Below are 13,818 nucleotides of genomic sequence, written 5' to 3'. Positions count from 1 at the left end.
GGTGGGGAGAGATCCCACAATCTCCCACCCCTGGGCATCAGAGAAGCCCAAGGATGGAGGGAGGGAAGAAGCAGGCTTCACAGGTGGCACCAGGCACTGGCAGCTCTCACCCGCATCGGGGTCATCAGAAATGTCACAGACCCAGTCACGAGCACAGTGGCTAGACTTGGAGATGACAAGCCAAGAGACAAATGGGGCACAACGGTTGGGACTCTGTGTGTCTCTCAGAGTGTTCTCCCTACATTGACCCAGCTCTCATGGGTCTTCTTAGAAGACACAGGTCTTCTTATCTGAGAAAACAAAATAATCTTCCTTCTGCCTTTACATATGTGAAGCCCAAGATCCACTGTTTCAGAGGCCCTTTTGAGATGGTGGCCAGCAGCCATGCTCTGAAAACACCATTCACCTCTATTACTGGGCACAGAAGCATCAAGAGCTGCCCTCTGGTTAAGGGAACCAAGATGCTAACAGAAAAACTAGTCCAAAGTCACCAGGTCCTTGGGTCTCCCAGCTCAGCTGCCTCCTTTCTCCTGGATGGCCTGGCAAGTTTCCTTGGGAACGCCCACCCTCTGATTGGGGAGCTCCATTTCATGGCAGACAAGAGGTAATACAGATTATTGTGGCCTCTCCAGGGAGGCTCAGAATATGGTAAAAATGCAGTCTGGAATAAGTACTAGGAAGTTTGCTCCGTGGCTTGGAAGCCAGCCTCACATGCTGGGGAAAAAAGGCAGCTCAGATAGAGAAGGGACCACCACGTAAAGGATGCTTGGAGGACCCTCTCAGGATGGGAGATGCGTGCTGAAAGTAGACTATAGATTGAACACGATGGCCACTCAATACTTCTATTGCGAACCACAACACCCAAAAAGAGAGAGAGAACAAAAGGGAGTGCCCTGCCACAGAGGTGGGGTGGGATGGGGAGTATGGGATGGGGTTCATCTGTGGTGGAGAATGGGCACTGTTGGACGGATGGGTACTCAAGCACTGTATGACTGAAACACAAGCATGAAAATGTGTAAATCTATAACTGTATCCTCACGGTGATTCACCAATAAAAAATAATAATTTTTTTTTAAGATGCAGTCTGGGGTCTGGCACGGAGTGGGCAGGGACACCGATGGGGAATCTAGAAGCACAGAGGGTGCACTCAGAGCCTGCAACCCTACACTCACCCAACTTTGATGGTTGAGCTATGTCAACAGAGAACTTCAAAGGTGGTCCCTGTGACTCTGCGTGTCACCCAGATACACTGTCCTAATTGAAGGAGGGTGTTGGCTACACTCTTCTTCTCTGAAAGCAAGGCTAGGCCATTAGTTCTGATGACCCTTCAGCAAAATGATGGAGGAACAGGAGAGGAAATAACCCGAGTTCTTCAATAGAGGCTCTTCAGAAATGCTCCCATAGTTTCCAGATAATTCAAAGTAGAGGATTGCCTGATCTACAGGGAAACTAGGCTCCAGGAGAGTCCATAGCCCAGAATTAACCTGATCTTACACACCCACTGAACGCCTTTACACGTAACATGGAAGAGTAACCCTAACTCGCTCTTTTTTTTTTCAGCGTATCTACTGGCAAAAGAAACCCAAACTGACCAGGGCCTCATGACAACTTCAAGTTCAATAGAAACCTCACTGTGACATTTTTCCCTATCCAAACCAGAACTTCTAATCTGATGGAGACTTGGAAATAAGAAGGACAAATTCCACCAAGGGGTCACTGGGAGGAATGCGCAGGAGGCCCAGCTGTATGTCCACCACTTAATTTCCAGATTGTAGGCTCTAGCTATTGAGAACCAAACACTGGCTGTTGGCTACATGGAAATACTGCATCCTGGAGATCAGGGCCTCAACTTCACTGGGTATGGTTCTCAACGAGTATTTTATGTGCCACTCACAAAGCTTTCTATTACCGTAATGACACCGAGTGACTGGGCACATTCTAATCCCATTATCCATGTGTTTGTTGCTACATCTCTTTGCCATGAACATAATTTCCCAAGCATCTTTCTTGGAAGGTTTGCTAGGGCTGCCATAACAAAGTGCCACAAATGGGGTGGCTTAAGAGACAGAAATGTATAGTCTCAGTTTCAGAGTCTAGAAGGCCAGTGCACCAAGGTGGGTGAAGTTGGTTCCTTCTGAGGATTCTGAGAGGGGAGTCTGCTCCAGGACTCTCAATTATGCTTATAAGTGATATCTCTCCTTGTGTCTTTTGACTTGGTCTTCCCTCTGTATGTGACTCTGTCCTCATGTCCTCTTTTTGTAAGGATGCCCGTCATCTTGACTACTCCATCCTATGTCACGATGGTCTCATTTTGACCAATCATATCTGCAACAAGCCCATTTCCAAATGCGGACACAACTTCAAGCACCAGAGGTCAAGACCGAAATACACAAATTTGGGAAGAGAACAAAATCTAATGCATGACCACCAGCTAAGCCGGTTGTCACTGCCTGGAGGTCTGTGTATAAGCCACTTCTGCCTCCATGCCAAGTTGATGCACTACTTTGCCACTTGCAAGGCCACCTGCTACAAGTATTTCCTCCTTGCCGTGTTTTTTATGATATCACTGACTGGAGTTGGAATGAATGCAGCAACGAGTCATTATTTTGCATCTGAGAATGAGGCCCAAAGTATTTTACCCTTTATCTATTGATGAATGGAAAACTCTATAAGGCCATAGGCATGACCTGAGTGAAAGGCTGGTTAATGCAACAGATGCAGAAGACTCAAGAATATGCACCATCTGAGTATAACCTTCTTGAATATAAAGTCAAATAAATTACTGTTTTCCTCTTACAAAGAATGTCCTTGTCCAAGTACCTTAATGGGTTTGATAATACCTAGTTTATGATGGACAGCTGCAGTCTTATAGTTACTCGGGGTCTCAAGGTCAAGCACTGATTTTCTCCCAAGGCCCAATAACACTCCTAGACCTGTATTTTAAAAATAGAACAATATTTGACCAGAAGGCATGGCCTTGCTTCAAACCTTGGGATTTTATACAGTGTTGTGCATTCAAGCTGGTCAAAGACACCATACGGCCTTTTTGTCTACCAAAGATCCTCTGTCATCATTTGATCTGACTAGCTACCCAGCTGAAGAATTAGAATAGCCTATAGTGCACTTGGGCATACTACAGGGTGTTCTCTTATTCTAAACCCTAATCAAAATTGGCGAACTTCCAATCAATTGGATAAATATGCTGGAGGAAAATTCTCAAACGAATTCAAAATGTGTCATTTTCTTGAGTACACAGATAAAGGGTGTGGTGTTGGAATTATTTTCATGAGAAACCAATATTAATAGTATTGCAAAATACAGATCTCATTCATTAACATTTTTAAGTAAAATTCAGTTCAAAATGTGTCCTTTTCTTGGATGTCATGGAAAAGTTTCAATTAATAGACTCCTAAGAATGTCACTGATTCTCAAAGTTCATGGATAATACTTCAAGAAGACTGTAAGTGGTTCCCTTCTCCTAACCCAAATGGACAAATGGTCTAGCTCCATTTGCCCATGCTTGTAAGTATGTTGGAGGTACTCATCACTTGATTCCCACCAGGTTCTATTAGTATGATGTCCACAATTTCATCAATATGGTGGATGATAGTAATGTTCTGTGGGGTGTCAAGAAGGTCATAGGAAGGGCTGGAGAGATAGTACAACAGATAAGGTACTTGTCTTCCTTGCAACCGACCTGGATTTGATCCCCAACACCTCATATAGACCCCGATAAGAGTGATCTCTGAGTGTAGAGCCAGGAGTAATCACTGAGTACCACCAGGTGTGACCCAATAACAAAACAGAAGAAATATCACAAGGCCATTGGACAGAGCAGAGAACAGAAAATCCACCCATCCTGGGGTACAATAGAGAATATGTACTCCTAGCTGTATTGTGTGAAGGCAAGTGGCTTTCATTCCACTTATTGAGGGGGGTCAAATAATGTACTCTCCAGACCAAGGGTTACACTGGAAGGACCACAGGATAGTGTGGTCTACTTCTCCAAAGAGGCACATCTAGCTGTACAGACATATCAGAATCAAACACCTGGTAAAGTTTACAGTAAGCAGCTCAGTACCATATATCAGGTCTGTCTTTTTTCCTAGACCCTATTGGTGAATTGAATGAGCCTATGATGCACCAACCACCCTCTCACTCTTAACTCTTGATCTGGAGTTAATTTCTGCAACTCCTTCAGCAATGCTGCTGATTCACTATCTTGGTTGAGAGCTTCCATGATTTCCACCTAGTGGGTCTCAATCTGTGGGTTATTCTGGTTGTTAAAGCTATATATCTGTATACTGGGAATCCAGGGAAATGATTGAAGTGGGTCCCCAGATCCATTAGACCATTGGTCTAGGATTCCATTTATCACTTGGTTTCAGTAAATCTCTTCTCAAACAAGAAACCAGGGACAGCATTCATAGTTTTATAATACTAATACAAGCTCATATCCTGTGTCAATACTTTAAGACTGTAAGTGGTTCCCTTCTCCTAACACAGTTGCCTCACAAATGGATTTAGGTTATCTTGGGGTATAACTGGAACATAATTTTATTATAATTTTATTTTTAATTCTTCTTTGCTTTTTGGGGCTTATTCTTGGCTCTATCCACCTTCTGGTGGGTCTCGGCTGACCATATGGGGTGCCAGGGATTGAACTCAGGTTTGGTCGCATGCAAGGCAAGCACCCTACTGGCAATATTATCTCTACAGGCCTGAAGAACATATTTTCATATGGGATTCTAGTGGCTCTATAAGGTCTTCCAAAAGCATACCAGATTTCCATTCATGCTGATCTCTGGATTTGGGAAATCATACTCAACTTCAGATTTAGAAGTTGGGTATGAAACTTTTTGTGTGTGATAGCTAACAGGTTTATCTTCTGTTTCTGTGCTTTATATTCTTAAGTTATTTTTTGTATTGACTCCTAATATAAAATATTTATCTCTGTCCTGAGGACACAATGGCCTGTAACTCGTTATACATCCCTTCAGATATGATATACTAGACATTACCTGACCTCCCTTCCCATAATAAGAATGATTGTTTCCACCTCATCTATAGCATTCTAGTACCCCATCAACTTCACTGATACTCAGACAACCCAGTTCCATAGTGGTATCTCACACCATAAAAATCAATAAACAGAGGACATCTTCCAATAAAGAGTTCCAAATATGCTAATATCCCTGTTACCCTTTGCCTTGATGAAGACATTTCACCTATGGAATTTGGCTCACCCAAGGAATAAAGTAGTGTGCTAAGTTTTCTAGGATTACACAATAGTTCTTCCATGACACCTTTCCAAACATTGAGTCCTTCTTCAACTCTATACCCTCAAAGTTGCAGCATCTCCAACTCATTTGTCATAAGCTAATGCCATGTCCAAGCTCAAGTTACCCTTTCCACAGAGTATTAGGATCCATTTCTAATGTCCTACAACATTGAATTCCTGGGCACGAGGTCATACTACTATATCAGAAAATTCTTCCAAGCCATAGCCCCTGGGTTAGTCTCTACTTTTTCTTGGGTATCCATGTTCTTTACTTCCAGAAGCAAAATTGCACTTCCAGACTCAGACTCTACTGAGACCTCTGCCCAGTGATCATCCTGGTTCTGTGTAAAGTCCTTTTCTTCTTTGGCAGAAAGAAACAGGATGCCAACTTGGAAGATGATTCTGGAGATTATGGTCATTCAAGAGTCTTAGCAGTTTGTACCCAGGTACCCCCAGCCCAGGTCTCAACCTCCCACTGTTTCCCTATCAAACCCTTGTCATAGAAAATTCTTGAGTCTATCATCAATCTTCTTGCAACTGCCTAATCTTCAAACTTGGTGTTGGTTCTGATTTTCATCATAACCTGCAGGAGATATGGGACTCCTTTAAATGTTTACAGAGTCTCTCTAGCTTCCAAGGGGTGTTATGAATTGATGGTTGTCTGACTCAAGTCTGTAATTTTCTTTATTGCAAGTTTCTTATATGAAAAGCCAGACCTCCCCAATTCTTATGATTACCACGGACACCACGTTGTTCTTGTACTTCTATTGCCACACGCTACATGCTTCTCAGGTGTGTGTGTGAGAGTGACAGTAATGGTGCTGCTACTGCATGTCAGGGATCAACCACCTCTTTTTCCCTCAAAGTGGGATGCTTATTGTCATTCAACTAGTAAGAGCTCCAGCTCCAAACCCCATCCTCTAAATTTTGAAGACCTTTTCTAATGCCAACTCTCTAGTTCTCCAGAAAATCAGAGCAAGAGACAAAAGCCTATGTGCAAGTATCTTTACTTATAAATATGACCCAGAGGAGAAGAAGGGGGATGTTGAGGGGAGGAGCTGAAAAATAAGGAAGGAGGAGGAACCCAAGTGAAGAGAAACTGTTTAATAATGGGACTGGCTGCTTGATGCCATAGAGTAGCTCCAGAAGCTTGGGCAGAGCACAGAGGTATGAGGTAGAGAGAGAGGAGAGCAAGGAATTTTTTGCCTTGCACGCAGTCAACACATGTTCAATCATTGCTACCATATATGGTTCCCTACGTGCCTCTGTAGTGATCCTCAATTGCAGAACCAGGAGTAAGCCTTGAAAAATCTGGGTGTGGTGCCTATCCCCCCAAAAAAGTTACCTGCATGAACTGTATTGAACCACATACAGTAAAAGCTATATTTTGTCTTGAGCAACATGTGTTTGAACTGGACAGATTTTCTAGATAATGTGGACTTACATTCTTCATATGTACAGCACCTTAAGTAAATGTATTTTTTCTTCCTTGTGATTTCTGCAGTAACATTTTCTCTTCTCTAGCTGACTTAACTTACAAAAAGTAATAACAACACAAAACATACAAAATATGTGGGAATAGACTGTTCCTTCCATTAGGAAGCCTCCCGGTCAACAATAGCAGGGTGGTAGTAATAATTGTGTTTTGGGAGAGTCAAAGCAGACCTTCAACTTTATGGTGGGGAAGGAGGCACAGTGACTAATGACCCTAACCCTATCCTGTTCAAGAGGTAGCTGCAGTTCTTTCAGGGGTGACAAGAATAAGAGACATGAAGACTGCTCCAATTTTTCTTGTTTGGTTTGGTTTTGTTTTATTGGCCACACCAGGTGGTGCTCAGGGCTTACTCCTGACTCTGTACTCAGGGATCACCCTTAGCAGGCTCAGGGACCCACGATGGGTGCCAGAGATCAAACCCGGTTCTGTCACAGGCAAGGCAAGTGCCTTATTTGCTGTACTCGGGCGCTGGCCCAGGTTTTTGGTTTTAGATTTGGGTGCCATACTCTGCAGTGCTCAGGGCTTACTTCTGGTTCTGGACTCAGGAATTACTCCTGCTGACACTTGAGGGACCCTAAGAGAGGCACAAGACCAAATCCGGTCTTGAGTCTGCAGCAAGGCAAGTACCTGACGCACCGTACTATTTCTCATTTAACAGCTCTTTCTTCCATGAGTCTAGCAGTGCTGGAACTGTGTGCTCAACGATGCTTGGGAAAGAGATGCCTACTTAACCCTCCTCAGACTGGAGGCTGGAGGCTAGGCTTAAAAAAGAAGCTGGCTTTCACAAGAGCCTGATGATGGGTGGACCTAGGCCACCAGTCCACTGATCCAGAGACTTCTGAGTCCCTCCTGCTGGAGCACAGAGGCCACAAGTGCCCAAGCTGAGGGGCAAGGGACCATGAGGATGCAGGAAAGAAGGGAAGTCCATGGGAGCAGAAAAGAGGGGGGCATCTGTGCAGGGCCAGGAAGGGCATTCCACCTTGAGTCCCATCTGCCCCATCTGGAACTGGGGCATTAGCGGAAGGAGGTTTCTGGAGAGTTCCTTGGGAGCCAGTGAGTAGGAGCTGTGGCAGCGGGAAACAGCACGGGTTGCCATGCTAGAAGCGTTCGGCAATGGCTTTCGATTTGCTCCATCGCACAGTCCTAGGGAACCACAACTGAAAATCAATCCTCACTAATAAATGGCTGGGCAATGTTACCCTGGCAAAATAGCCCTTTCATTAGCAGGAACAAGGGCGGGGCGGGGCGTGCGAGGACTTAGTGTGGAGTTGGGCAGCGGACAGCTTGGGCTGGGAGGTGAAGTTCGGCTGCCTGCTCAGCATCTGAGGGAGAATCCCGGGTCCGCCAGCCCACAGAGGCATTGGGACTGTGGCACCTCCTCGCAGCATCTGAGCCCACAAAGGAGTTTTAAGTTGGCTCTTCAGAAAGCAGGCACCTACCTGTGGCTGGGACATCACAGCCAGGGTCTGGGGGCACTGTGGCTAGCTTCTTTCCCATGCCAACGCCACCCCAAGAGGGACTCTAGATCCATCCCAGCCGGCCAGGCAACTGCCACCAGTATGTGTGGACTCCATTCTTCAAACCATTTGCCCTGCGCCCAATGCCACGCAACGCCGGCACACAGGGACGAGATGGGAATTTGGCTTCACAAAAGGCTCCGATTCAGCCCTCTCTGAATCTCCCTTTTCTGAACGGCAGAGACGTTCAGGCCACTCTCCTCCTCCTGGCAGATGCCCAGTACTGTAATTTCCCACCTAGAGCCACCTTGGAAATGCTTTAGGCAGCCTCCCGAGGGCAAAACATGGCTGTGGATCTGAGACCTCTGATGGTCAGAGGTGGGGTTGGGGAACACAGAGTGGTGTAGAGGTGCCTGGTGAGGAGTTCATCAGGTGGTAGAGGATCTTCTGGCCTCGCTTGCCTCCAAGCTCAGAAGAGCTCGAGGCTCACTGCGAAGAGGCCTTGGTGTCCTTATTCAGTGTCGCAGCTTCTGGTTCCAGTGCCGGGCAGGACCGGTTGTTCACTTCCCTGCTAAATCGTGGGTGGAGAACTGACTGCGCAGCCCGGAGGCCAGCAGCTGGCCACCTCTCCCGTCTGCCCTGGAGCAGGCCTGAACCAGGAACCCCATGCCCTGCCTCCACAGCCAGAGTTCTTAGCACTGCCACCTCCCCAAATCTGGCATGACTGGCTTTGCGGACGCATCCCCTCTCTACAGTGCTCTGTGGGGTGGGTTCCTGGGCACGCTTAGGGACTAGAGAGGTGGCATATGGCCAGGCCCTGCCGCTGGGCTCAGGGGCAGGCTTTGCCCTGGCAAAGACCAGAGCAGTGGTGCTGGTGACCAAAGCTGACACTGGCTCTAGCCAAATAGTAGGTGACCAAAACTGACACTGGCTCTAGCCAAATAGTAGTTCCCATCAGACAAGAACACCCTGAATCCTCTCTCTTCCCACCCCACCAACCCCCCACACACCCATGATCTCTGTAGATGAGGCTGGCATCCAATTAGCCCCATTTTCTTTAAAAAAATGTTATTGACTCACCGTGAGATACAGGTACAAAGCTTTCATGTTTGAGTTTCAGTCATAGAATGTTGAACACCCATCCGTCCATCAGTGCACATTTCCCACCACCAATGTCCCCAATATACCACCCCCATCCCATCCCTCCCCCTGCCTCTGTGGCAGACAATTTCACCCATACTCTCTACTTTTAGGCATTATGGTTTGCAGCACAGATATTGAGATAACCCCATTTTCTAGATGAGAGAATGGAGACCCAGAGAGGGCGAGTAGAGAAGTAGCCAGGCCTGCCTGGGAGTCAGGCCAATGATGGTCTCCTGAGCTTGGCAAGTACCTGAGTCATCTCTGCATGGTCACTTCCTACAGATTGCTCTGTCAGGTATCTCTGTGCCACACCCTGTCAGCCCTCCAGTACAATAACTTGTCCCAAACGATGGCTATGAGGTGCTTTGTCCATGGCTCAGACACACACTGTGCCTGCAGTCCAAGTCAGGAAAAGCTTTACATGCAGTTGCCTGGGGACTCCAGGCACACAGACTCTGCATCCACCTGTTATGGGAAACAGCAAGAGCTGGGCTGTCCAGGCCTGTGGGGTGGCCCGGGAGATGCAGTTACAAGTGAGAGGGGGAGGGGAACAAAGATGATAGGAGTGAGTCGAGAAGGAGGAGCCAGCAGAGGCACAGAACCCAGATCCAAGACTTCAGGGAAGGGCTGCGGTGGTCAGGGACATGGGGAACAGTGTGCACGCGTCACAGAGGTGCGAAAGAACAAGGTGTTCAGGAACAGCTCGGGGGTTACTGTGTCCGCCACATGAGTTTCCTCTGGAGAACAAACCTGGAGAACAGAGGATTATCTCAGGCCTTGGAAACAAATGGACCTGGCCCCGCTATGGCTCACTCTTTCCTGCGACCCAGGATCCCAAGATCATGAATGGGGGTGTCTATCTTCCCCCTGACCCACTGTATTATTTAGAGTACAGGAAATAAAAAACAGAAGCTTTATAGACGGATAGACCAAGAGGCAGATAAATGCAGAGACACATAGAAAGAAAGAGAAGAGGGGCTGGAGCAATAGCACAGTGGGTAGGGCGTTTGCCTTGCATGCGGCCAACCTGGGTTCAATTTCCAGCATCCCATATGGTCCCCTGAGCACCGCCAGGGGTGATTCCTGAGCGCAGAGCCAGGAGTAATCCCTGTGCGTTGCCGGGTATGACCCAAAAAGAAAAAAAAAGAAAGAAAGAGAAGAAACGATAGAGATAAAATGTGAAAGAGAGAAGGAAGGAGGGAAGGAAAGAAGGAAGGAAGGAAGGAAGGAAGGAAGGAAGGAAGGAAGGAAGGAAGGAAGGAAGGAAGGAAGGAAGGAAGGAAGGAAGGAAGGAAGGAAGGAAAGGAGGGAGGGAGGGAGGGAGGAAGGGAGGAAGGAAGGAAGGGAGGGAGGGAGGGAGGGAGGGAGGGAGGGAGGGAGGGAGGGAGGGAGGAAGGAAGGAAGGAAGGAAGGAAGGAAGGAAGGAAGGAAGGAAGGAAGGAAGGAAGGAAGGAAGGAAGGAAGGAAGGAAGGAAGGGCTAACAGTTTTCCAAAGTCGGTGGTGCTGGGTCACCCCCAGGGGTGGTGGGAGTAACCTTGGTGCATTTGAAGGACTCTTTCAATTTGTTCACTGGCCAAAAATAGATTTCCATGGGGTGCTATGTGATATTTTTTCTGAAAAGGGGGCAGAAGGCCAAATAAGTTTGGGAATGTTTGAGATATTGACAGATGATCAGTAGGTGGATGGTGGGCAAATAGGTAAGTAAGTAGATACTAGAGAGATGGATCCATACATAGACCACTGTGGATGGATCAATAGAGACCTGAGTTTATTAGCAGAGTTGGCTCACATGGTCTGATGCCAAGAAGTCCTATTGTCAGCCCTCTGCAAGCTGAAGAGCCAGCAAAGCCAGTAGGATCATTCAGACCAAGCCCAATGACTTCAGAACAAGGGAAGCGCTGGTGGACGGAAGTTCAAGAGTCTGAAGGGTTATGAGCCAAGACACTCTGATGAGGCAACCCCACTCAAGGGGAGCGGGTGAATGGGCCTGGTTTCTGCCCCGTATCTTGGCACTGCTTTTGCCCCCCACCACAGGTGAACCTCATTACTCAGTCTATGATTCAAATGCCATCTCTCCTGCAAAAGTCCCATGGATATCCCAGAGATGAGGGTGCCCTAATTCTCTGGACCCCTGTTCTTGTCAAGTAGACACACAAAACTAACCATCACACCCAGCACTATATAGTTGGAAGAAGCAAACCTGTTCTCCACTTCACAGGGCCACGGAGGTATAGCTATCCTACTCTGGGGAGGCTCACCCATCTCTGCTTTGGGTGACATTTTGGTTAGGTTTTGGAGGGAGGGATGGTGTTGGAATGGATTAAGACTTTGGGGGTGTTGGGCTGAACTAAAGGGACTGGCCATGGTGCATTCCTGTTGCTTCATCCCCCTTTACAGGAGTTGGTTGAGGCACCCCAAGCAGACTAAGAAAGATTAGGGGATTTGGAAGAAGAAACTTTTCCTGAGGGCAGTATTCCATGAAAATATTTATACAGGACGAAAATGAGGTGAGATCTGGATTCTAGAATTTACTCTAATGCCTATAAAGGAAGATGCATTTGGATGGGACACGGCTGCAGATGAAGAGACTATTTGGGCCATGTTGCTGGAATCTTGCCAAAATGGATGGCTGCCTACTATAATAAGAATAGTAATAGTAGTTGTCAGTTCACTTATTTATACAACAGCCAACGCTAACTGATCATTTACACCATGCTGGGTTCTTTGTAAAGATATCTATATATTTATAAAGAATATGTATAACATATATATGGGGCACTCCTGACAGTGCTTACATGCCACCACAGCTATACCCAGTAGTGTTTGAGGGTGGGGAATATGACCCAAGACTGGAACTTCAGGCCTCACACATGCAAAACATGTAGTTCTACTCTGTCATCCACAACGCCAGCCCCTGGATCATTCCAGCAGCCCAACAGGGGTACTCGTTCTGTGCGCACTTCGCACACTAGGAAACTCGGTAAGCAGCGGGCCTGGATTAACCCTGTATTCTGGCTCTGACACATACCTGCATGCAGCGACCCTCAGGGAGGCATTAGACCACTTGTAACAGGCAGCACATCTTTGCCCATTTCTGCGGTCTGCAGATGTGGCAGACCTTTCTCCTGAGCTGGTGCCAGATGGAGAAATAGTGACATTCAAGTGTTACCTCTCTCCTGGCTTATGATTTATGTGTTCGTTGGATTCTGTCCAGGCTGTTGCGTTCCAAACTTCCAAAGCTTGGTTGTGCCACTGAATAGCTGTGTGATCTTAGACAAGTTGCTGGACCTCTCTGACCTCCCCGCCAACTGAACTGAGACATGCCTTCTGATTTCTTTTTTTTTCCTTTTGGGTCACACCCAACAATGCACAGGGATTACTCCTGGCTCTGCACTCAGGAATTACTCCTGGCGGTGCTCAGGGGACCATATGGGATGCTGGGAATCGAACCCGCGTAGGCCCCGTGCAAGGCAAATACCCTACCCTCTGTGCTATCCCTCCAGCTCCACATGCCTTCTTCTGAGGCTTCATTGAGTTCAGGGATGTGCAGCGTGAGGCCTGGCACACACTAGGTGTGGCCTGAGCTTTAGGTGTTTTGATGTGCATATGAGGGTGATTTTCTTTGGGGTGGGGGCAGGAGGAGGGCCACAGGAACATAGCTGTGCTCAGAGCTTATTCCTGGCTCTCTGCTCAGGGATCACGTCTGGTGGTACTCGGCTTTTTATGTAGTGCTCTGGATGTAGCTGGGTTCAGGGATGTGCAAGGCAAGTGCCCTAATCACCATACCAGCTCTCTTGCCGACAGTGTGATTTTTCTAACGCAGAAAGGGAAGCGTATTGTCTGGGTTTCTTAAGACGCTTGTCTGGATGTGGGCTGATTCCCTGGTGTTAGGTCATATTAACCTTCTAAACGGCACTAGTGCCGGAGCAGTCATGGCTGGCTGGTTGCTAGGACAGCCACTGGCCGTGGTTTTTCTGTTGTCGGTTCTTTAATCACAAAATTGCAAATGGTCTGAAGGGTCTTAGAACAGTGGATGGTGCCTCTTCCCATGTGGGGCCTGAGTCGTGCCTGTGCTGTTGGAAAAAATGTCTTTGCATGAAGAGTAATAATTAGCAAGCCATCTGCATACTTTTTTCTATATAAAAGCTTTGACGATGTCTTTCAGTTGTATGGATGGAGCAAGAGGGAAACTGGAAACCATCTGGATTTACGTTAATTTCTTAAATTATTTATCTATCTCTGTTTTAATAACCATTGCCCCCCCCCCTTATCACTGCTTTCATGCTATTACCTATGGCATCTGGAAAGTGGTATTGGTGGAAAGCAAGGAGCTGAGGTGGGAGGGGGGAATTGACTCGGAGCCACAGTTTTCTGGTTTCATGGTGAAATCGATGCCAGCCATTCTCCAGCACCTTAATTAACTGCTCGCTTGCTAATGAGG

The sequence above is a fragment of the Sorex araneus genome, chromosome X, assembly GCF_027595985.1.
Source record: "Sorex araneus isolate mSorAra2 chromosome X, mSorAra2.pri, whole genome shotgun sequence".
NCBI lineage: Eukaryota > Metazoa > Chordata > Mammalia > Eulipotyphla > Soricidae > Sorex > Sorex araneus.
The sequence above is the reverse complement of the archived record's forward strand: the minus strand, read 5'-3'. Positions refer to the sequence as shown.